We start from the raw sequence: 13,181 nt of genomic DNA on the forward strand, positions 1-13,181 counted from the left end.
ACTTTATTCATAAAATATCATCAATCACATTCCAAACCATTTCAATAACAACATTACAAGGGTACAATCCAGGTTAAACTTTTACAAAATGTATCACCAGGTGCATCAGTACAAACAATATTACAATCATTTACAGCCTTTCATTTTGAGCTGTACAGCCCGAGGGGATTTAAACAGTTCCCAGTCCCTCGGTGCGCTGTGGTAGAAAGGTCTTAGACAGCGACCCTTCCCCATTGCGCCTTTGCGGCAGCTGCTCCAAGATTTAGTGCATCCCACAACACGTAGTCCTGGACTTTGGATTGTGCTAGTCCGCAACAATCGGTCGGGGACAACTCTTTGTGCTGGAAGACCAACAAGTTTCGGGCAGACCAAAGCGCCTCTTTCACCGAGTTGATGATCCTCCAGCTGCAGTTGATGTTTGTCTCGGTGTGTGTCCCTGGGAACAGCCCGTAGAGCACAGAGTCCTGTGTCACAGAACTGCTCGGGATGAACCTCAACAGCAACCACTGCATCTCTCTCCAGACTTTCTTTGCAAAGGCACAATCCACAAGGAGGTGAACAACGGTCTCTTCCCCACCACAGCCACCTCGAGGGCAACGTGCAGAGGGGGTGAGACTCCTGACGTGTAGGAAGGATCTGACGGGGAGGGCCTTTCTCACCACCAGCCAAGCTACGTCTTGGTGCTTGTTGGAAAGTTCTGGCGATGAGGCATTCTGCCAAATGACTTTGACAGTCTGCTCGGGGAACCATCCCACAGGGTCCACCCTCTCCTTTTCCCTCAGGGCCTCTAGGACGTTACGTGCTGACCACTGCCTGATGGACTTGTGGTCAAAGGTGTTTTTCTGCATAAATTTTTCCACGAGGGACAGGTGGTAGGGCACGGTCCAACTACTTGGAGCGTTCCGCGGCAGCGTGGCCAGACCCATCCTTCGCAACACCGGGGACAGGTAGAACCTCAGCACGTAGTGACACTTGGTGTTTGCGTACTGAGAGTCTATGCACCGCTTGACGCAGCCACACACAAAGGTGGCCATCAGTATGAGGGCGATGTTGGGCACGGTTTTTCCCCCTTTATCTAGAGGCTTGTACATCGCGTCTCTGCGGACACGATCCATTTTTGACCTCCAGATAAAGCGGAAGATGGCTCGTGTGATCACCACCACGCAGGAGTGTGGAATGGGCCAGACCTGCGCCACGTACAGCAACAGCGAGAGTGCCTCACACCTGATGACCAGGTTCTTACCCGCAATGGAGAGGGAGCGTCGCTCCCACATGCCCAGTTTCCTTTTCACCATAGACACTCGCTCCTTCCAGTTTCTAACGCATGCCCCGGTCCCTCCGAACCATATCCCCAGCACCTTCAGGCCGTCAGCCCTGACAGTGAAGGGGACAAAGGATCGGTCAGCCCACTTCCCAAAGAACATGGCCTCGCTCTTCCCACGATTTACCTTGGCTCCCGAGGCCAGTTCGAACTGGTCGCGGATGTGGATCAGTCTGCGCACCGACAGCGGATCCGAGCAGAAGACGGCGACATCATCCATGTGCAGGGAGGCTTTGAACTGAGTGCCTCCACTGCCTGGGATCGTCACTCCTCTTATGCCCGGATCCTTCCTGATGGACTCGGCAAAGGGTTCTATGCAACACACGAAAAGAACAGGCGAGAGAAGACAGCCCTGCCTGACTCCAGATTTAATCGGAAAGCTATCTGTTTCCCACCCATTGATCGAGACTGCGCTACTGATGTTAGTGTAGAGCAGTTGGATCCAATTTCGAATTCCCTCCCCAAACCCCAATTTGGAGAGCACATCCACCATGTAGGTGTGCGATATTCTGTCAAAGGCCTTCTCCTGATCCAAGCTGATGAGGCAGGTATCCACACACCTGTCCTGTACATAGGCAATCGTATCCCTGAGCAGCGCGAGGCTGTCCGAGATCTTCCTGCCCGGCACAGTGCAGGTCTGGTCATGGTGGATCACCAATTCCAGAGCGGATTTGACCCGGTTGGCGATGACCTTGGACAGAATCTTATAGTCCACATTCAACAGCGAAATGGGTCGCCAATTTCTAATTTCCTCCCTTCCCCCCTTGTGCTTGTAGATGAGGGTGATGATGCCTTTCCTCATGGATTCTGACATGCTGCCGGCCAGGAGCATACTCTCGTACACTTCTAGCAGGTCCGGGCCCATCCAGTCCCACAGAGCCGAATACAACTCCGCTGGCAAGCCGTCGCTTCCGGGAGTTTTACTCTTCTCGAAGGACTCAAGGGCCTTAGTCTGTTCGTCAGGAGTTAGCGGTTTGTCCAGGCTCTCCCATGTACTGTCGTCTAAGACCTCCGTGATGGAGGACAGGAAGGACTGGGAGGCCGTGCTGTCTGTGGGCTTCACGTCATACAATCGGGCATAAAAGGATTTGCTGATCCTCAAAATGTCGGACTGCGATGACTTTAGTGAGCCGTCTTCTTCCTTCAGGCTGCTGATCACAGAGCTCTCTCTGTGTATCTTTTGGAAGAAGAAATGCGAGCACGTCTCATCCTGCTCCACGGAGCGGACTCTGGAACGGAAGATGATCTTGGAGGCCTCCGAGGCAAAGAGCGAGGCTTGCTGGCCCTTCACCTCTTGGAGCTCCTCCTTGACATCGACCCCCATCGACTGCAGCAGGAGCAGATTCTGCAGGTTTTTCTGGAGTCGGGACCTTTCACTCTGTTCCTTTCTAGCTTTCTGGGTGCCTTTGAGGATGAAAAACGTCTTGATGTTTCCCTTGATCGCTTCCCACAACTGTGTCAGGGACTCAAAGAGGGGTTTCACGGTTCTCCAGCCTTTGTAAGTCCTCTTGAGCTCCTCGCTGTGCTCTGGGGTCAGCAGTTGCACGTTTAGCTTCCATGCCCCCCTGCCCACCCTCTGGTCTTCCTCCAAGTGACAGTCAACCAGTAGGAGGCAGTGGTCAGAGAACACCGGCTTGACGTCGGTGGATCTGACTGCGAACGCGCGGGACACAAACAGGAAGTCTATCCTGAAACGGATGGACCCGTCTGGCCGCGACCAGGTGTATCTACGCTGCGCTCAAGCGGCCGTACCGGCACAAAATGGGCAGCCGGCCCAGGCGCCAATACACGGACAGAGAGCTATAACGGGGGCTTCCCGGCGCAACTGAGAACCACGTATGTGTCCCTGTCACCTAGCGCAACCATGAAGCTATTGGAAACAAATTACCCCAACTAAAACCTAGACATGGAAATGAGTCGTTCTGGCAAAAATTGAGGGAAATACGGCAATGCCACGATCTCCATAACAGGGACGTTCGCGGGTTAGTCCGGATAAAACTACCTGAGGCGTTTTGGGGACGGCTGCAGCAAGCGTATCAGGACGGAACCTGGTGTAATGATATCGCTGCAGACCAGGGACAGCAGCAAGCTGATTTCCGAGCCTTTAGAGCAGAAATGGCACAAGTCTTAGGGCAAGCCCCAGTTAATTGGAATACAGTGACTGGAGTAAAACAAGAAAAGGGCGAGAGTGCCCATGAATATGGCAATTGGAAGTTTGAGGCATATTGTAACTATGGGGGTGTAGGTGCACTGGAGGTTCACTAGAGCTTTCCCCACCAGGGACTGCAGCGCCACCACGGCCACAAAGATCCTCGCTTTTGAAGTAGTACCAAGATGGGGAATCCCTTTACAGATAGATTCGGATCAAGGAGCGCATTTTACGGACAGTATTATGAAAAGGACGTGTGAGCTGCTCGGAGTAAAACAGAAATTTCACGTACCTGACCGTCCACAAAGCTCAGGAATGGAAGAATGTATGAACCGCACGTTAAAAAATGCTATTGCAATGGCAAACACAACAACTGGTGGGGGATGGGTGGATGTGCTCCCCTGCATATTGATGCGACTGAGGGCTACCCCCAACAGGACAACTGGTTTAACCCCTTATGAGTTGCTGACCGGGAGGGCTATGCGCTTGCCAGAGGGCAGAGCCACCGGAAGTGAGGATATGGGACCCATCAGAGATAAAATTAAAAACGATATTAAGCAATTGGATGGACAGCTAAAGGAATTACAACAGGAAGTGAAGGACCAACAGGCTATCAGGGATTTAGAAGAGAGGACAAAAGGGGGACTCCCGTCACCACCGGCTGAGGTCGGAGACATGGTGTTTGTTCATATCACCCCTAGCCAACCAGTTTTTGCCCCAAAATGGACTGGACCGTACGGAATTATTCACGTGCCTGCGTCGGTATGAAGGGAAAAGCTAGGTGGAAACACTGGTCGCAACTGAAAAGGTATGATGTAAGTAAGAGAGACTAAATTACCAGGCAGCGGGGGGAAAACGGGCAACGAGCAGTCCGTACTGTGTAGGCCAAGTGGTTTAGGATTCATTCCCGATCTGGAGGACTGGCCATCTGAAAGACAAAAGGGGGAATCCTCAACTACGGGGAGGGTCACCGTGGGCTGTGCACAAGGAGGGACGTAAAGGAGAAAGCTGCCTCTTATATCCAACCTAAACCCTGGTGATCACCAGCAGTGTGCTTCATTACAGAAATAACAATAACCGGGTAACCTCCACGCCAAGATGGAAAAAAGCTGGGTGTCCATGATCATTACCAGGGCCCTGGCTATCGCAGCCACCGGCATACAGAATGTAAACCGTGAAGCAGTGGCCGGTATGGGCTTATACTACAAGAATGTCAGCGACGGATATTGCGTGAAAGGAGGTGTGAATGTCACAACGGAAAGGTCAATGCTCTTCAAGTGTGGCACCGGGCTTACGCAACTATCCATTGGAATGAGCGATGGTGAGAGCCTCGGGCAGAGCTCGCATTCGGGAACGGAACTCCGATGGAAAAATGAGGGCCCACTATGCTTCCAGATCAGCGATGGTTCGGACGGACCCTGGACATGTGCGAAGGGGGCACAGGTCCAGATACAGTGTGTGAGAGATTTTTCACAATTTACCTTCACACCCCAGGACAACAACAACTGGGGTCACTGTCCCGGGGAGGAGGACTTGGGAATGACAGATACCTGGCATTGGATCTTGAGGGCCAAACACGGAGAGTTGACTGCAACGGCGGACCCCCGGACCGACACCACCCCGCTATCACAGGACACGACAAGAGACTATCTTGCCCAGACATGACCCTTGGGCCACAGAATGAACTGGTACTGTATATGGACGGTGAACTCTTGTATGATAATGTTAAACATGAAATTGTACAGGTAATTGTGAACCTGGCAGGTATGCAACTGCCTGAGTATTGCAGTAACCAAGCGCCCCTACGAAAACTGTACAAATTACTGAGTAAGGCTGTGATTAATCAGCCGGCCGACGCCACGGGTGCCACTAGATTCAGGGGACATCCTGCTTTCCACCGCCAGGAGAGAGAGTTAGTTAACAATGTACTGACAGGGGTGAACACAGGGACTTCCCTGGTAAACTCTCTCGACATTCAAGGAATCAACTCCGAGGTCACGAATCTTAAAGGGATCATGAGGCAGCTTGCTCATGAGAGTAGCGAGGGGTGGTGAAACGGCAGCGGCCGTAGGGGGCAAGAGTGTGGCATCTGTATTGGAAAGCGTACACGTTATAGAGACCCATGCTAAAGCCACCAGCCAATTAACAGAAAGGGAGGAACGACAAGAGGGCAGCACCCAAAAAAGCCAGCTTACGGCCGGTGGATGATCGGGCAATTAAGACACAATCTGGGCCAGATCCAAAGGGGGGAGGTACTGGGCTGGATCAACAGTGCCCGGTAGTGGGGGATGGCCAAGAACCCAGGCGTCATCGACGCATGTACATTGAAAGGAGTGACCAGGGTGTATGCGGTGATTCAGAAGTGCACCTCAAACCAAATGAACGTGATAGGTATGGGCAATCCCCTCAGTCACAGCAGACACGGGCCCACACCCTCAGTACCAAGTGGAGAACATTGGGTTAATCCGAGACAATGACTCCCTCCGGTACTACCCCATAGATATGCATGCCATACGCAAGAATGAGGGCATACACGGGGTATCACTGAGTGGGTGCAGGAGGAAAGGTAGCCTCACAATTTGCTCCCAACCAGTTGGAACGGGGGTGGTGCTGGACAAATGTGGGTACAACCGAACGGAGGGTTGTATATTAGAAATTACCCACAGAGGAAACCATCACACCCGCTCAGGATACAAGGGAACCCCGGCTCCCAGTTAGTATCGGACACGCGTGAATAATGTACGTCCAACAAAGGGATCAGGTCTCAGTCAACCAGGGGGTCATTGTGCTGTGGCCTTTGTCTAATTAATACCATTAAGTTACTGATAATAAAAGATATATAAACTGTGCTCATTTGAACCTCGGTGGAGAAGTGCCTGGATTGCCCAGTGTTTGCTCCCCGCATGCGTAATAAAGGAACCACTTGAATATTGCATCTGGACTCCGAGTGTTGAACTTTTGTACCAGAGTATTCCTCGGTTCTTTCAACGTGTTGGTGGATTGAGCAGACAAGTGGCAGATGAAGTTCAATGTACAGAAGTGTGAGGTGATCCATTTTGGCAGGAAGAATATGGTGAGACAGCATAAAATAAAGGAAGAGCCTCTAAAAGAGGTGCACAAACAGAGGGAACTCAGACGTACATAGGCCATTGAAGATGGCAGGACGTGTTGAGAGCAGTTAATAAAGCAGATAGTATCTTAGGCTTTATTAATAGGGGCATTGAGTACAAGAGTAAGGAGGTCATGTTGAACTCGTATAAGACACTAATTAGGCCTCATCTGGAATACTGCGTCCAGTTCTGGGCGCCATACTTGAGGAAGGATGTGAAGACATTGGAGAGGGTACAGAGGAGATTCACAAGAATGATTCCCGGGATGAAGAACTGTAGCTATGAGGATAGATTGGAGAGGATGGGACTGTTTTCCTTGGAGAAAAGAAGGCTGTGAGGAGAGTTGGTGGAGGTATTCAAGATCCTGAGAGATATGGACAAGGTAAATCGTGAGAAACTGTTTCCACTCAAGTGAACATCAAGGACTAGAGGGCACAGATTCAAAATAATTGGCAAAAGGAGTAAATGTGATGTGAGGAAAGATTAATTCACCCAGAGGGTGGTTGGAGTCTGGAACAAAATTCCTGAGAGGGTGCTGGAGGCAGATTCGATCGAGGTATTCAGAAGGGAATTGGATCGTTACCTGAAAAGACAGAATGTGCAAGGTTACGGGGATGAGGCAGGGGAGTAGGACTAGGTGGAAGGCTCTTTCAGAGACCAGGTGCAGACTTGATAGGCCGAATGGCCTCCTTCCACACTGTAAAAAATTCTGTGACATCACAAAGCAGTATCAAGATTTTGTGATTTAGAGATAGATCATGAAATCGGAAATGATCAAAACAAAGGGCGTACATTTATTGTGAGCTGTACAGCCCGAGGGGCTCTAAACAGTTCCCAGTCCCTCGGTACACTGTGGCAGAAGGGTCTTAGACAGCGACCCTTCCCCATTGCGCCTTTGCGGCAGCTGCCCCAAGCTTTAGTGCGTCCCTCAGCACGTAGTCCTCGGCCTTGGAATGTGCCAGTCCGCAACACTCGGTCGGGGACAACTCTTTGTGCTGGAAGACCAACAAGTTTCGGGCAGACCAAAGAGCGTCTTTCACCGAGTTGATGATCCTCCAGCTGCAGTTGATGTTTGTCTCGGTGTGTGTCCCTGGGAACAGCCCGTAGAGCACAGAGTCCTGTGTCACAGAACTGCTCGGGATGAACCTCGACAGAAACCACTGCATCTCTCTCCAGACTTTCTTTGCAAAGGCACAATCCACAAGGAGGTGGACAACGGTCTCTTCCCCACCACAGCCACCTCGAGGGCAACGTGCAGAGGGGGTGAGCTTCCTGGCGTGTAGGAAGGATCTGACGGGGAGGGCCTTTCTCACCACCAGCCAAGCTACGTCTTGGTGCTTGTTGGAAAGTTCTGGCGATGAGGCATTCTGCCAAATGACTTTGACAGTCTGCTCGGGGAACCATCCCACAGGGTCCACCCTCTCCTTATCCCTCAGGGCCTCTAGGACGTTACGTGCTGACCACTGCCTGATGGACTTGTGGTCAAAGGTGTTTTTCTGCATAAATTTTTCCACCAGGGACAGGTGGTAGGGCACGGTCCAACTACTTGGAGCGTTCCGCGGCAGCGTGGCCACACCCATCCTTCGCAACACCGGGGACAGGTAGAACCTCAGCACGTAGTGACACTTGGTGTTTGCGTACTGAGGGTCTACGCACCGCTTGATGCAGCCGCACACAAAGGTGGCCATCAGTATGAGGGCGATGTTGGGCACGTTTATTCCCCCTTTATCTAGAGGCTTATACAGCGCGTCCCTGCGGACACGATCCATTTTCGACCTCCAGATAAAGCGGAAGATGGCTCGGGTGATCGCCGTCGCGCAGCAGTCTGGAATGGGCCAGACCTGCGCCATGTACAGCAACAGCGAGAGTGCCTCACACCTGATGACCAGGTTCTTACCCGCAACGGAGAGGAAGCGTCGCTCCCAGATTCCCAGTTTCCTTTTCACCATAGACACTGGATCCTTCCAGTTTCTAACGCATACCCCGGTCCCTCTGAACCATATCCCCAGCACCTTCAGGCCGTCAGCACTGACGGTGAAGGGGACAAAGGATCGGTCAGCCCAGTTCCCAAAGAACAGGGCCTCGCTCTTCCCACGATTTACCTTGGCTCCCGAGTCCAGTTCGAACTGGTCGCAGATGTGGATCACACACCGACAGCGGATCAGAACAGAAGACGGCGACATCGTCCATGTACAGGGAGGCTTTGATCTGAGTGCCTCCACTGCCTGGGATCGTAACTCCTCTAATGCCCGGATCCTTCCTGATGGACTCAGCAAAGAACAGGCGAGAGAGGACAGCCCTGCCTGACTCCAGATTTAATTGGAAAGCTATCTGATTCCCACCCATTGATTGAGACTGCGCTACTGATGTTAGTGTAGAGTAGGATCCAACTGGATCCAATTGCGAATTCCCTCCCCAAACCCCATTTTGAGAGCACATCCACCATGTAGGTGTGCGATATTCTGTCAAAGGCTTTCTCCTAATCCAGGCTGATGAGGCAGGTATCCACACCCCTGTCCTGTACATAGGCAATCGTATCACTGAGCAGCGCCAGGCTGTCAGAGATCTTCCTGCCCGGCACAGTGCAGGTCTGGTCAGGGTGTATCAACAATTCCAGAGCGGATTTGACCCGCTTGGCGATGACCTTGGACAGAATCTTATAGTCCACATTCAACAGTGAAATGGGTCGCCAATTTCTAATTTCCTCCCTTTCTTCCTTGTGCTTGTAGATGAGGGTGATGATGCCTTTCCTCATGGATTCTGACATACTGCCGGCCAGGAGCATACTCTCGTACACTCCTAGCAGGTCTGGGCCGATTAAGTCCCACAGAGCCGAATATAACTCCACCGGCAAGCCGTCGCTTCTGGGGAGATTTACTCTTCTCGAAGGACTCAAGGGCCTAAGTCAGTTCGTCAGGAGTTCGCGGTTTGTCCAGCCTCTCCCGTGTACTGTCGCCTAAGACCTCCGTGATAGAGGACAAGGAGGACTGGGAGGCCGTGCTGTCCGTCGGCTTCACGTCATAAAATCCGGCATAAAAGGATTTGCTGATCCTCAAAATGTCGGACTGCGCTGACTTTACTGATCTGTCTTCTTCATTCAGGCTGCTGATCACAGAGCTCTCTCTCTGTTCCTTTTGGAAGAAGAAACGTGAGCACGTCTCATCCTGCTCCACGGAGCGGACTCTGGAACGGAAGATGATCTTGGAGGCCTCCGAGGCAAAGTGCGAGGCTTGCTGGCTCTTCACCTCTTGGAGTTCTTCCTTGACATCGACCCCCACCGACTGCAGCCGGAGCAGATTCTGCATGTTTTTCTGGAGTCGGGACATTTCCCTCTCTTCCTTTCTAGCTTTCTGGATGCTTTTGAGGATGAAAAACCTCTTGGTGTTTCCCTTGATCGCTTCCCACCAGTGTGTCAGGGACTCAAAGAGGGGTTTCATGGTTCTCCAACCTTCATAAGCCCTCTTGAGCTCCTCAATGTTCTCTGGGGTCAGCAGTTGCACGAATAGCTTCCATGCCCCCCTGCCCACCCTCAGGTCCTTCTCCAAGTGGCAGTCCGCCAGTAGGAGGCAGTGGTCAGAGAAGAACACCGGCTTGACCTCGGTGGATCTGACTGTGAATGCACGGGACACAAAGAGGAAGTCTATCCTGGAACGAATGGACCCGTCTGGCCGCGACCAGGTGTATCTACGCTGCGCTCCGTCTGCAGGGTTGCTGAAGACGTCGTGCAGCTTGGCATCCTTAACTGTTTCCATCAGGGATCTGGACGTAGCGTCCAATCTGCTTCCGGCCCTGCCGGATCGTCCAGCCGCATCGATGATGCAGTTGAAGTCCCCGCCCAGAATGACCGGCCTGGAGGTCGCCAGCAGCAGTGGGAGCTGCTGAAAAACCTCCAGCCGCTCAGCCCCTTGTGCCGGGCCGTACACGTTAATTAACCGGAGTGGAGCGTTCTTGTACATTACGTCTGCTACCAGGAGTCGCCCGCCCACCACCTCCTTGACCTCGGAGACGGTGAAGTTGCCTCCCCGCAGCAGAATACCCAGGCCGGAGGAACGAGAGTCGTTTCCGCCCGACCAGATCGATGGCCCGTGGGACCACCACCGTGACCATTGCCTGTAGGAGCTGAACTGGATAACCTCACTTATCCACGTTAAACTCCATCTGCCAAATTTTGGCCCATTCACCTAACCTGTCCATATCCATTTGTAAATTTCTCATTTCTTCACTGCAACTTACTTTCCCACCTATTTTGGTGTCATCTGCAAATTTAGCTATGGTACCTTCTACTCCTGAATCCAAGTAAATAGTTGGGGCCCAAGGACCGAACCCTGTGGCACCCCACTAGTTACAGCTTGCCATCCACAAAAGACCCATTTATCCTGACTCTCTGCTTTCTGTTGGTTAGCCAAAGCTCTATCCAAGCAAATATATTACCCTTAGCTGCGTGTGATCTTATCTTGTGTATTAATCTTTTGTGCGGCACCTTATCAAATGCCTTCTGGAAGTCCAGACATACTACATCTACAGGATCGCCATTATCCACTTTGCTTGTCACATCTTCAAAGAACTCTAGCAATTTAGTCAAACACGATTTAGTCTTCATAAAGCCATGCTGACTCTGATGGATTGCATTTTGACTTGCATTTTAGGAGGGTAGTGAAGGCATTGGAGAGAGTGCAGAAGAGGTTTACGAGTTTGGTTCCAGGAGCGAGGAAGTTGAGTTATGAAGTAAGATTGGAGAAGTTGGGACTGTATTCCTTGGGGAAAAGAAGTCTGAGAGGAGACTTGATAGAGGTATTGAAAATCATGAGGTATCTGGAGAGAGTAGATAGGGAGAAACTGCTTGCACCGATGAAAGGATCGAGAAGGAGCGGGCACAGGTTTAAAGTAACTAGCAGAAGAAGCAAAAGTGATAGGAGCAGCGAGTGGTCAGGGTCTAGAATGCACCGCCTGATAGCGTGGCGGAGGCAGGTTCAATTGAAGAGGGAATGAGATGATTATTTGAAAAGAAAGCATGTGCTGGGTTACGTGGAGAAGGCAGGAGAATGGCACGAAGTGAAATGTTCATTGGGAGAGCTGGTGCAGTCACGACGGGCGGAATGGGCTCCTTGTGCAGTGTAAGGATTGTGTGAACGTGGATGTAGACGTTTCCGAGTAGCTGTGTAAAGTGTGTGAGCTTTGAGGTGTGAGTTTTGACTGTTGCTGTATCAGCAGCAGCAGCAGCAGCGGGCGGGAGCGGCAGCAGAGAGCTGGTTGAAAATGTTGTGAGGCGAAAGGTGCAGCTGAGAGAGTGTTTGAGAGGTGTATTTGCAAGTGAAAGAGGTAGAGTGTTTGTGAGATGAGAGTGGTGTCTGTGAGCGTTGGGTGAGCGTGCGTGTTTTTTGTGTGTAGATGGTGCGGGTGAGTGAGAAAGAAAGAAAGTTGTGTTTTGAAACATGTGCATGTTGAAAAGTAAAGAAAGCAGATGTTTGTAAGAAAACTATTTTTAGCATTGAAAATCCCCTGGAAAGGGGTGGTGCACCATTCCCAGAGATACTGCAATACCGGGTCGATGCGTGGAGTGGACGGAGTAAGCCCCTATTCCATCTCCCTGCTCCAAAAATCAATTTAATATATGGTCCCCAGATAAGGGACGTATCAGATATTAAACTGATAAGAACAGATTTTTTTTTTTTTTTTTTTGCAAAAATATACTTTATTCATAAAATATCTTCAATCACATTCCAAACCATTCCAAAAACACCATTACAAGGGTACAATCCAGGTTAAACTTTTACAAAATGTATCACCAGGTGCATCAGTACAAACAATATTACAATCATTTACAGCCTTTCATTTTGAGCTGTACAGCCCGAGGGGCTCTAAACAGTTCCCAGTCTCTCGGTGCGCTGTGGCAGAAAGGTCTTAGACAGCGACCCTTCCCCATTGCGCCTTTGCGGCAGCTGCCCCAAGCTTTAGTGCGTCCCTCAGCACGTAGTCCTGGACTTTGGATTGTGCCAGTCCGCAACAATCGGTCGGGGACAACTCTTTGTGCTGGAAGACCAACAAGTTTCGGGTAGACCAAAGCGCCTCTTTCACCGAGTTGATGATCCTCCAGCTGCAGTTGATTTTTGTCTCGGTGTGTGTCCCTGGGAACAGCCCGTAGAGCACAGAGTCCTGTGTCACAGAACTGCTCGGGATGAACCTCGACAGCAACCACTGCATCTCTCTCCAGACTTTCTTTGCAAAGGCACAATCCACAAGGAGGTGAACAACGGTCTCTTCCCCACCACAGCCACCTCGAGGGCAACGTGCAGAGGGGGTGAGCCTCCTGGCGTGTAGGAAGGATCTGACGGGGAGGGCCTTTCTCACCACCAGCCAAGCCACGTCTTGGTGTTTGTTGGAAAGTTCTGGCGATGAGGCATTCTGCCAAATGACTTTGACAGTCTGCTCGGGGAACCATCCCACAGGGTCCACCCACTCCTTTTCCCTCAGGGCCTCTAGGACGTTACGTGCTGACCACTGCCTGATGGACTTGTGGTCAAAGGTGTTTTCCTGCATAAATTTTTCCACCAGGGACAGGTGTTGCTGTACGTGGCGCAGGTCTGGCCCATTCCTCACTCCT

At 51.3% G+C, this 13,181-nt stretch overlaps 1 non-coding gene across 1 annotated transcript; it reads right to left on the reverse strand.

The window, feature by feature from the left end:
- Window positions 1–12,087: 12,087 nt before the first annotated feature.
- LOC144669850 (U2 spliceosomal RNA) lies at window positions 12,088–12,269 on the reverse strand. The gene has a single exon (XR_013573764.1). It is a non-coding gene; the product is annotated as a U2 spliceosomal RNA (small nuclear RNA).
- Window positions 12,270–13,181: the final 912 nt, after the last annotated feature.

The sequence above is a fragment of the Cetorhinus maximus genome, chromosome 29 (genome assembly GCF_964194155.1).
Source record: "Cetorhinus maximus chromosome 29, sCetMax3.hap1.1, whole genome shotgun sequence".
Taxonomy (NCBI): domain Eukaryota; kingdom Metazoa; phylum Chordata; class Chondrichthyes; order Lamniformes; family Cetorhinidae; genus Cetorhinus; species Cetorhinus maximus.